General features: G+C 53.3%; 1 long non-coding RNA gene across 1 annotated transcript; it reads right to left on the minus strand.

Annotated features, from left to right (window-relative positions):
• Positions 1-432: 432 nt before the first annotated feature.
• LOC105002197 lies at positions 433-7,166 on the minus strand. Its single transcript, XR_826927.1, has 3 exons — positions 6,999-7,166; positions 6,454-6,620; positions 433-1,340 (listed from the first exon to the last, which is right to left on the minus strand). It is a non-coding gene; the product is annotated as an uncharacterized LOC105002197 (long non-coding RNA).
• Between the last annotated feature and the right edge of the window lie 2,152 nt (positions 7,167-9,318).

Consider the following 9,318-nt stretch of genomic DNA (forward strand, 5'->3'; position numbering starts at 1 on the left):
CTCACGGCCCTTCTGTGGTTTAGGGGCGCGGTGCCCTGCAGAAGACACCCATGAGCAGAAGCGACTCAGGGTCCAAAGGAGACTGAAGCTTTTCCTAACGTCATTCCCTTACCCCAGTAAGAAGTGAGAATTCTCGCTGAAACAAGGATACGTTCTTATCTCTAAGAAGAACCTCCCTACAGAAACAAGAACTCCTGGCCAACATTTTTATTACCACGTTTGCATTTTATTTCCCTTTTATTATTTCATTCTCTTTTATTGTTCATTCCATTTTATTTCCCTTTTTATGTTTCTCTCAGCCATGATCTCCTAACCAAGGATAAAGCCCCCAGCAAACAGAGCAGCGAATCATTAACCCCCATGCACTTTGGAGAAGGAAATAGCAGCCCACTCCAGTGTTCTTGCCTGGAGAATCCCAGGGACAGGGGAGCCTGGTGGGCTGCCGTCTATGGGGTCGCACAGAGTCGGACACGACTGAAGCGACTTAGCAGCAGCAGCAGCAGCCATGATCTCCTAACCAAGGATAAAGCCCCCAGCAAACGAAGCAGCAAATCATTAACCCCCGTGCACTCTGACTTCATTTTCCTTAATCGTCTTCCTCCATCTCCGTGCCGTAGTCCCATCAGACACCACTGGACCAGTTTCCACACCACTGGCTGGATGACGCACACAGCCTGGAGTCTCAGATCAGTCTCTGTGACACTCATCACCTCCTGGGTGGCCGGTGTGGGGGGGACAGCCGTGGTGTCAGCCGGGGCCCTCCCTGCGGCCTGCCCGCCAGCAGGCGTGTCCCCGCTGCAGTTTGCATCCTCCTACAGAGAGGGAGGAGGAGCCTGGAGGCCGGCTCAGCGGGGCTGCTGCATCACAGGGAGGAAGCCTCTTCCTCTGCCACCCCCCACCAAGGAAAGTCCGTAGACAGAGTCATTTCTAATCCCCAGGGACACTGAACAGACGCACCAGGGGGCTTGTTTTAGCACTAAGTGCTCAGCTGATGCCCAGAGGCCAAACAAGGACTCCGCCCCAGCCTGAGTAGGTCTGGTACCTACAGACGCCCGGGCGCTCCCACCGTGTTCATCTCGCAAAGCGCTTCTGACAGTGGCTCTCTGAGCCACATCTAGAGAGCAGCTTGTCACCAGCTGGAAAGCGCTTGTTCCCTGCCATTTGCTCGGCACTGTACGGTCCTAATAGTCCTGAAGAGCACGCCTTCCCCTCCTTGACACTCCCGAACTTCATGTGTCTCCAGGCTGTCTCCCCGGGTCTCCGAGATCAAGCCTTGGAGCAGCCCAGCACTGCGGCAGCTTCCTCCAGAATGGGTTGGTGTTTGATGACCAGACAAGCTGCTGAGAAATCGTCAAACACAGAGTCTCACTTTGGGGCGTTTACAAGGACGGCCTCAGAGCCCACAGACAGCGAACGCCCCCTGTGCTGCCGTGTATGTCCTCGGGCTGACGGGTTCCAGACGCAGCTCCCTAAGGGCGCCGTGAAAACCCTGTGCTTGGGACGACCAGCCGTGGTGATTTGCTCGATTCTAAACCAACACTTGTTCCATCCGACTCTGTCACGGATCCTGAGACTCACTCCAAGTTGTGAGTTTCAGTTCAGTCACCCAGGCGTGTCCGACTCTTTGCGACCCCGTGGACTGCAGCACGCCAGGCCTCCCTGTCCATCACCAACTCCCGGAGTCCACTCAGACTCACGTCCATCGAGTTGGTGATGCCATCAGGGAGGGAGAATGATAGTTCCTGGAGTTGAATTTCATTTAAATTGTTTTTCTATTTATCTTATTTGCCATCAAATATCTTTTCATTTTGTCAAACTGTTGGAAGCAGTGGCGTGGTTAGGATGCAGAGATGGGCGGGTCCACAGAGTCTGTTGTGTTTAAAACTGCTACTCAGGAGCTCTTATAAGTTCACTCAAAAAAGACCGGAGGTGGTCAGGAAAGACAGCAGAAAATAAAAGAGTTAACTTCTCTGTGCAACTTACCTCCATCATGACTCACACGGAGGCTGTGGAAACCCACACCGGCCCCTGGATTAGCTGGGAAATGGATGATATCAGAAGCCCGTTTAGGGTGAAGATTGTGCTTTTACATATAATTTAGGAAAAATAGTTAATCAGAGGATTATTAGAAGCCTATAGCTGAGAGGAAGTCAGCTCTCTGGGTTGAGAGAGGTATTAATTAACTCAGACTCACAGTGTACTTGGCAATGACCGGGGTGTATTATTTGCTGTTTATCTTTAACAAGTACCTACGGTTAATGATTAATGTTCACTTAGCACCTTTCACATGTCATCTCCCCAGGGTCTCCCTGTGTCTCTCAGGACAAAGGTGTGAGGCAGACAAGGTGGATTCTTACCCTGACACCACACGGGAAAGCTGGGGGACCTAAAGCAAGCGCACGGGCGGGTAGTTGGGTCACCCCATCTGTCGGGGGCATCTTGCCAAGGTCAGGCCGTGGCTCCCGGGGGAGGTCTGCAGGCCCACCTGGCTTTCACTAACCATGTAATGAAAGTTAGTGTGCATTCTTTTTTCATTTTAAAGTAAGCCTTTCTAATATCTCACAATTTTTGATTGATTTTTGGTAAATATATTATTTTTAGATAAAGGAAAAATTCTCTTCTGACTTGTATACACGAAAGATATTGAAAATAGTGTGAAATTTGAGTATTTTTGAGACAATCACGTTCTTTTCTCCTTTAATCTGTTAGTAAAATGAATTGCATTAAGGAAACGTTAACCCAACTGTGCGTGGAATGAAGAATACTGACTGTGAAGGTTTTGCTCACACTTGTAAATCATTGTGTTGTGGAAAGTTTTAAACATACGCAGAAGTAGAAAGCAGGACTTTCAAAATGCCACGTGGTTTCAACAGAAGTCTTTTCATGTTGTTTAGTCACTCGGTCGTGTCCAGCTCTTTTGTGACCACATGGACTGCAGCCCGCCAGGCTCCTCTGTCCATGGGATTTCCCAGGCAAAAATACTGGAGTGGGCTGCCATTTCCTGCTCCAGGGGATCCTCCTGACCCAGGGATGGAACCCAGGTCTCCTACACTGTCAGGAGGATTCTTTACCATCTGTGCCACCAGGGAAGCCCCTCTTTTCATCTTACCCCACCTTACTCCCACCCCTCATATTTTTGCCAAGTCCAGACTTGAAATGCTTATATGGGCTTTTTGAGTGCATTGCTGCAATCAGTCTGCTAACATTCTGCATCTCCTGCTCATAAATGAGACTGGCCTATAAAATCCCTTTCTGTGCTCTGCCAGTCTGATTATCACAACAAAGCTCTCCCAGTCCCTGGGCTGCTCCCTGGAGGGTTCCATCTCTTGCTTGTCAGAGAGCAGTCTTTGAAAAGCAGGAGCCCTTTGTTCGCGGATCATACAGGTGGACCGCCGTGTTTAATCACCTGCGTGTGGTGGGGAGGGGCGCTTTTCAGAGCTTCTTCATTTTCTTTACGCTTGTCAGCCGCGTCCTTTTCTATTGCCTCTCGAGTCAGCTTGTAAATGTATACTGGGAAATTTTCCATTTCGTCCAAGTTTTTAAACTTAGCAACAGACTTGCTCACATTTTCCCTTGAGATTTAAGCATGATGACTGCACTCATGGCTCTACTTTTTAATTTGCATCATTGCTCATTTCTGTTTTCCCTGGTTTTTGTCCTTGTGTGGTCTTGCCAGAGGCCTAGCAATGTTATTCAGTTTAGCAAAAAGAAATTTTTTGGTCTTTTAAAGTTTTTTTGTCTGGTGGACGTTGCCAGAAGTGGATCCATGGAACCCAGGTTTCCGAAGATCCCGCCTCACGTGTGCGGTGCTCTGGACATCACTTCCTGTCCTGTTTCGTTAACTTCTGCTCCCATTTCATCACCCCCTCCTCTCTGTTTTTCTTAGGGTTGAGTCTGTGCTCAGCTGAGGCTCAGCCTCACACTGCATTCACTAAATCCTGCAGCTCTGAGAAGCCGTGCATTCCCGGTGCCAGTGGGAAATGTTTTTAGTTTCCATTATTCCTTCTTCTCTGACCTGTGATTTACTCAGACGGCCTTTAGAAACTCACAAACAGCAGTGGGCTTGCCGGTTGCCTGGGTGTTGCTCATTCCTCAGGTGTTGTGAGGTCTGAGAACCAGCCTTGCCTGCAAGGACTCTCCTGTTTCGTTGCTTCTGGTTCCTGTTTGTGGAGGCGTCTCTGTGGCCTCCTTGGCCAGTTTTCGGAGACCCTCTAGAAGGTGTCTGGGGCAGAGCTCACCTGCCTCTACTCAAAGTGAGTCCCTGAAGAAGGTGTGATGACAAGTCCCTGACTGTGGATTGGCGGCTGCCCCGTCTGCTGGGCGCACTGAAGCCTGTCCTGCGAGGTCTCTGCCCGGGAGCACTCTATTTTCCTGGTGAATGGCTCCTTTCATCACTGCGCTGGAGGCTGATGTCGCTGATAAGGCTTCTTTCTTGAAAATCTGTTCAGCCCGTCGCCTGTCACAGCCCCCGCCCTCTGTGCTTTGTGCTTCCTGACAGATCTATTTATACGTTTACTTTCAACCGGCCTCTGATGCTGTTTTACACGGGTTCCGTCCCTCATATTTTAATGGCTAATTAAGTCCATTGAAGATTATTGAGTTTATTTGAATTTGTTTTCAATATTTTATTTTATGTTTCCTAATTGAAATGTTTTTTCTTGCTTTATGATGGCTTGATTATTATATTTTTGTTCATTCTAAGACTTGGAAAAGGTGTGCTTTTCAAATATAACCTCTCCTGTGTCAGTGGTTAGCGTTCACATTCTGACACGCGAGCATGCGTGCTCAGTCGCTCAGCCGTGTCCGACTCATGGCGACCCCATGGGCTGTAGCCCACCAGGTGCCTCTGTCCTTGGGACTACCCAGGCAAGAGCACTGGAGTGGGTTGCCGTTTATATTCTGGTACACACTCTTGTTTAAGAAAGTTTAAATTTAACAACTATTTCTTTCCTCTCGTGATACAAGCGCCACAGACTGCTTTAAACCCACTCACTCCTCTTCCGACCCTCACTGCGCCTGTTCGCCGCATTTCAGCTCCGCCTTGTTTGAGTCTTCCCCGTCCGAGGATGCCATTGCTCTTGTGTGGTTCAGCCTTGTCTGGAATCACTGCATTTACAACATATTTGACCAACGTTGCTTCTTGTGCTCACTCTTTCCTTCTGGTTTCATCTCTCTTCATCCCAGTGAACACCTTTCAGAAGTCCTTTCCAGGGAGGGGTCACAACCTCACTCTTGGTTTGGCTGAAATTATCTTCAGTTCACTCTCAGCCTCAAACGATGACTCGTCTGGTGTAGACTTGCTGAGGGACTGCGATGGTCCCTTCCGTGTTCACACCGTCACTTCACGGCCTCCTGTCTCCACAGTCACAGGTTTCACTTTGAGATGGATGTGATTGCATCTTATAGTGAAGCATCTTCTTATTGTATAAAGTGCTAATGCTCCTTCTAAATGAGGCTGCCTTAGAGTTCCTGACATACAGCGTCACTGATGGGCAGTCTGTGGCTCATCCATTTTCCTGTCACTAGTGGGAAAGAATCCACCTGCCAGCACAGGAGATGCAAGAGACGTGGGCTCCATCCCTGGGTTGGGAAGACCCCCTGGAGTAGGAATGGCGACCCACTCCAGTGTTCTTGCCTGGGAAATCCCATGGACAGAGGAGCATGATGGGCTACAGTCCATGGGGTCCCAAAGAGTCAGACACGACTGAGCGACTGAACACGCAAGAAGGAAATACACTAGACAAAGAGAAGAACAAAAGCTCTGAAGCAATCTATTACAGCCGCCTGTGTGGCCTGTGCGCCCACCTGTATACCCCGCTGTGGGTCTCCCTGTGTAACCACCCAGGTATCCACCCAGACATCCACCAGTGCCTGTACCCGCGCGTCCATCTGCCTTGGTTAGAAAGGGAAGCCTGGCGCCGCTGGACTCGAGGCCCCCCTGCGGTCAGACAGCCTGAGCCCCCGGCTCACAGCGCGGTCAGGAGCCGCCCACGCTGCCGCCACGTGGTTTCCAGGGAGGTGGTGTTTGGGGCGACAAGGAACGTGAGAGCTGAGAGTCTGCAGCGCTGATGGGAGCCCCAGCAGGCGGGTGGGCGACAGGTGAGTATGCACGGACGAGTGTGTACAGGTGTGTGCACACGTGTGTGTGTGTGTGCGCGCGCGCGGGTGAGTGTGTACAGGTGTGTGCTCATGTGTGTGTGCACGGGTGAGTGTGTACAGATGTGTGCTCACGAGTGTTGTGTGTGTGTGTGTGAGCACGGGTGAGTGTGTGTGCACGGGCGAATGTGTACAGGTGTGTGCTCACGAGTGTGTGGGTGTGTGTGCAGATGCCTTCCCGCCCTGCTGGGTGGAGGTCACAGCTGAGAAAGTGATTTCACAAGGCCCCTCCCTCAGTGACCCCTCCTGCCACCCCCACCCACACCAAGTCACCCCTTGGCTCCCTTTGTGCTGAACCTCAGGGCTGGGCCGTGGGGCGGGGGGACCTCTGGCCGCGTCTGTGCTCAGGCAGGGCGGCCTCGCTGGACCTCAGGCTGTAGGAAGGGGTGTTCCTCCGCAGTCGGGGGCTGATATGGGGCCAGAGGGGAAGCAGCGAACATCTCCATCTTCAAGCACAGCCGTCCCTGTGGAGGTAGGGTGATGCTGGATGGGGCCAGGGGATGGACAGGGCATCCAGGTCCTGGTGGGGACTGCATGTGGCCCGGCCAGTGACAGCCCTGAGCCGCCAGCCCCCGCTGGTCCCCAACCCGCCCCACGGGCCGCGCCGTGGGCCGACCCACGCAGCTGCAGAAGCGAGTTCTGCTGAGCTCAGTGCTCGAAGCTGGCCGTGCCATCTGTGCGGCAGGACGACTATTCCTGTACGAAACTTGTTGTTTCCATGGCTCCTTCTTTTTAAGTGTTAACATATCAATGTGCTCTTCTCCCCCAAACATCCTCTAATCCCAGCACCGCCCTCGCCCAGAGGCCTTGCTTGCAGCTCCTGAAGCAGGACCTGCACTTACCGCAGAACTGTGGGATTGAGAGTCAGGCTCTGTTAAGAAGGAAACGTGACCCCTCGCTTCCAGAAGTCTTGGGAGGAAGGGGCCAGAACGCAGGGCACACGTGTGGCCCCACCCGCTGGGGATGGCGGGGGGTCTAGCTGCTCAAAGAGCTCTGAGTCGTCGCTGACCTCTTTGTATAGTTGAAAGGCAGTTTTCTAGAAGCAGAGACAGAAAGAGAGGGCAGTCAACCCCACAGAGAGCCAAAGGGAAGCTGGACGTAGGGAGGGCTTCCGTGTGGCTCTGTGTGGCTTTGGGGAAGTCGCTTAACCTCTCAGAGGCTCGATTTCTGGCTCAGGGAATGACGATGCTGGTCGTCTTGGTACAACTTTCAGAAGCGGTTTTGAGCCCCTTGCTGCACCTGTCCCACAGCAGAGGGTAGGGCACTGTCACCAAGCCTGGTCTTCTCGGAACCCCTTGTAAGTTTCCTGGTCTAAATTTATGTTTGCCTAATGTTTACCAAAACAACAAAATACTCGCAAGTTGGTTCACCCGCCAAAAGAAATAGCATTTCCAGTATCGAGTCAAAGGTGCCTACGAGGTTTGAAAAAACCCACACTGGCCGTCTACATCAGATAACCCGAACAGGCTTCTTTTGAAGTGGAAAGCCCTGTTCTGTGCACGGTTTCTCCTGGGCGGGGTGTCGATTGTCCGCAGGCAGCCCAGGGGCCCGGGAGGCATCTGTCCTGCTTTTACAATCAGCGCAGGAAGCTTTTGAAGGGGCAGAGATGCCTCTGAGGGTTTATCTCTGAGGCCCAGTTGGGTCCCATCTGGTTGTTTTCAGAGCTGGCTGGAAAGAGATCTTTCCGGATACAGCACACGGAGTCAGGGTGCACCCACGGCTCCCACTTTCTGATGAATCCCAGATGGTCAGGAGCACAGCTCTCCTCCCCGGGGAGATCACCGAGTGAAAGGACTTCAGACTTCTCACGCCAGCCCCAACCTGCCGCAGACCTGCACGTCCCCTCACCCTCACCGCTGCTGGGCGCCGATGGGCGGGGGTCCACACTGGTCCGTGTGGGGACCGAGGGGCCGAGAGCAGGACAGCCCCTGCCGGGGGCCCCAGGACTCTGAAGGGGAGGCGGGGTGGTGTGCACCCTGGGCCGGTTGGAGTGGGTCTCCGGACCCTGCTCGGTGGTCCCCCGACCCTGCCCCGCCCCGGGGGCCCAGCTGCCCCTCCCCTGGGGGTTTGCTCTCTCTCCATCTGAGGACAGCTGTAGTCTGGTTCTCAGCCTTCTTTCTCCGCAGAGTAGAAATGGGGGCAAACTGGACTGCTGGGTGAGAATGAAGGACTCCACTCGAGCCCACGAGGAGCTCCCCCATCACAGCGCCCTCGGAGAGTGGCAGCCCCTCGGCTGGGCAGGGCAGAGTCCGTCTCAACCCCAACCCTCACCCCACACGGTCCCCAGGCTCACCCACCCCGGGGAGTGGCTGCCTCTGCCTGGGTATGTCCTCTGGTGGGGGTGGGTGCTCCTAGTCCCCTGAATGGTCAACTGGACCTCAGAGGCCCTCAGGACCAGGGCCAGCCCCTCCCACACCTGGAGAACCTTCTGGAGGGGAAGCCCGTTTCTCTTCCACAGCAGCCTCTGCTCCAGGGGTGGACGCCTCTGCTCCACACACACACACGTCCAGCCCGAGATGGCCTCCCTCCAAGGACAGTCGTCTCACATACCTGAGAATTGAGCTCCATGCTGAGCGTCTCTGCAGGAGACCCATGAGGTCTGGAGGTCTAGGAAATTCTTCATCCACGGGCAGGTCAAGATGTTCACTCTATACCTCTGGGGGTCCCCCTCTTGCCAGATCTGGATGGACAGTGGGCTCAGGGGGAGCCCACCTTCCCTTTTCTGGGTGTCCACCGTCTTCCCCCTTCCTCAAGGACCCCACTTGGAGGGGTCTTGACGTGCTGGTCCATCCACCACCAAGAGGACAAGGGGCTGGACGACTGGCCCGGGTGTGGCTAGTGAGACGGAGGCCCTTAGCAAGTGGCCCAACGCCAGGCAGACGGGGACAGAGGTGTTCTGCTGGGTCGCCTTTGAGTAGTGGGGCCTGATGAAAGAAAAAAAAAAACATATCAAAATGAAAATCAGCAAACATTTTAGCCAAAGGTATGAGATACTAGGACTTCCCTGGTGGCTCAGACAGTAAAGCATCTGTCTACAATGCGGGAGACCTGGATTCGATTCCTGGGTGGGGAAGATTCCCTGGAGAACGAAATGGCAACCCACTCCAGTACTCCTGCCTGGAAAATCCCATGGACGGAGGAGCTTGGTGCAGGCTACTGTCC

This window comes from Bison bison, unplaced genomic scaffold (genome assembly GCF_000754665.1).
Source record: "Bison bison bison isolate TAMUID 2011002044 unplaced genomic scaffold, Bison_UMD1.0 scf7180017855360, whole genome shotgun sequence".
NCBI lineage: Eukaryota > Metazoa > Chordata > Mammalia > Artiodactyla > Bovidae > Bison > Bison bison.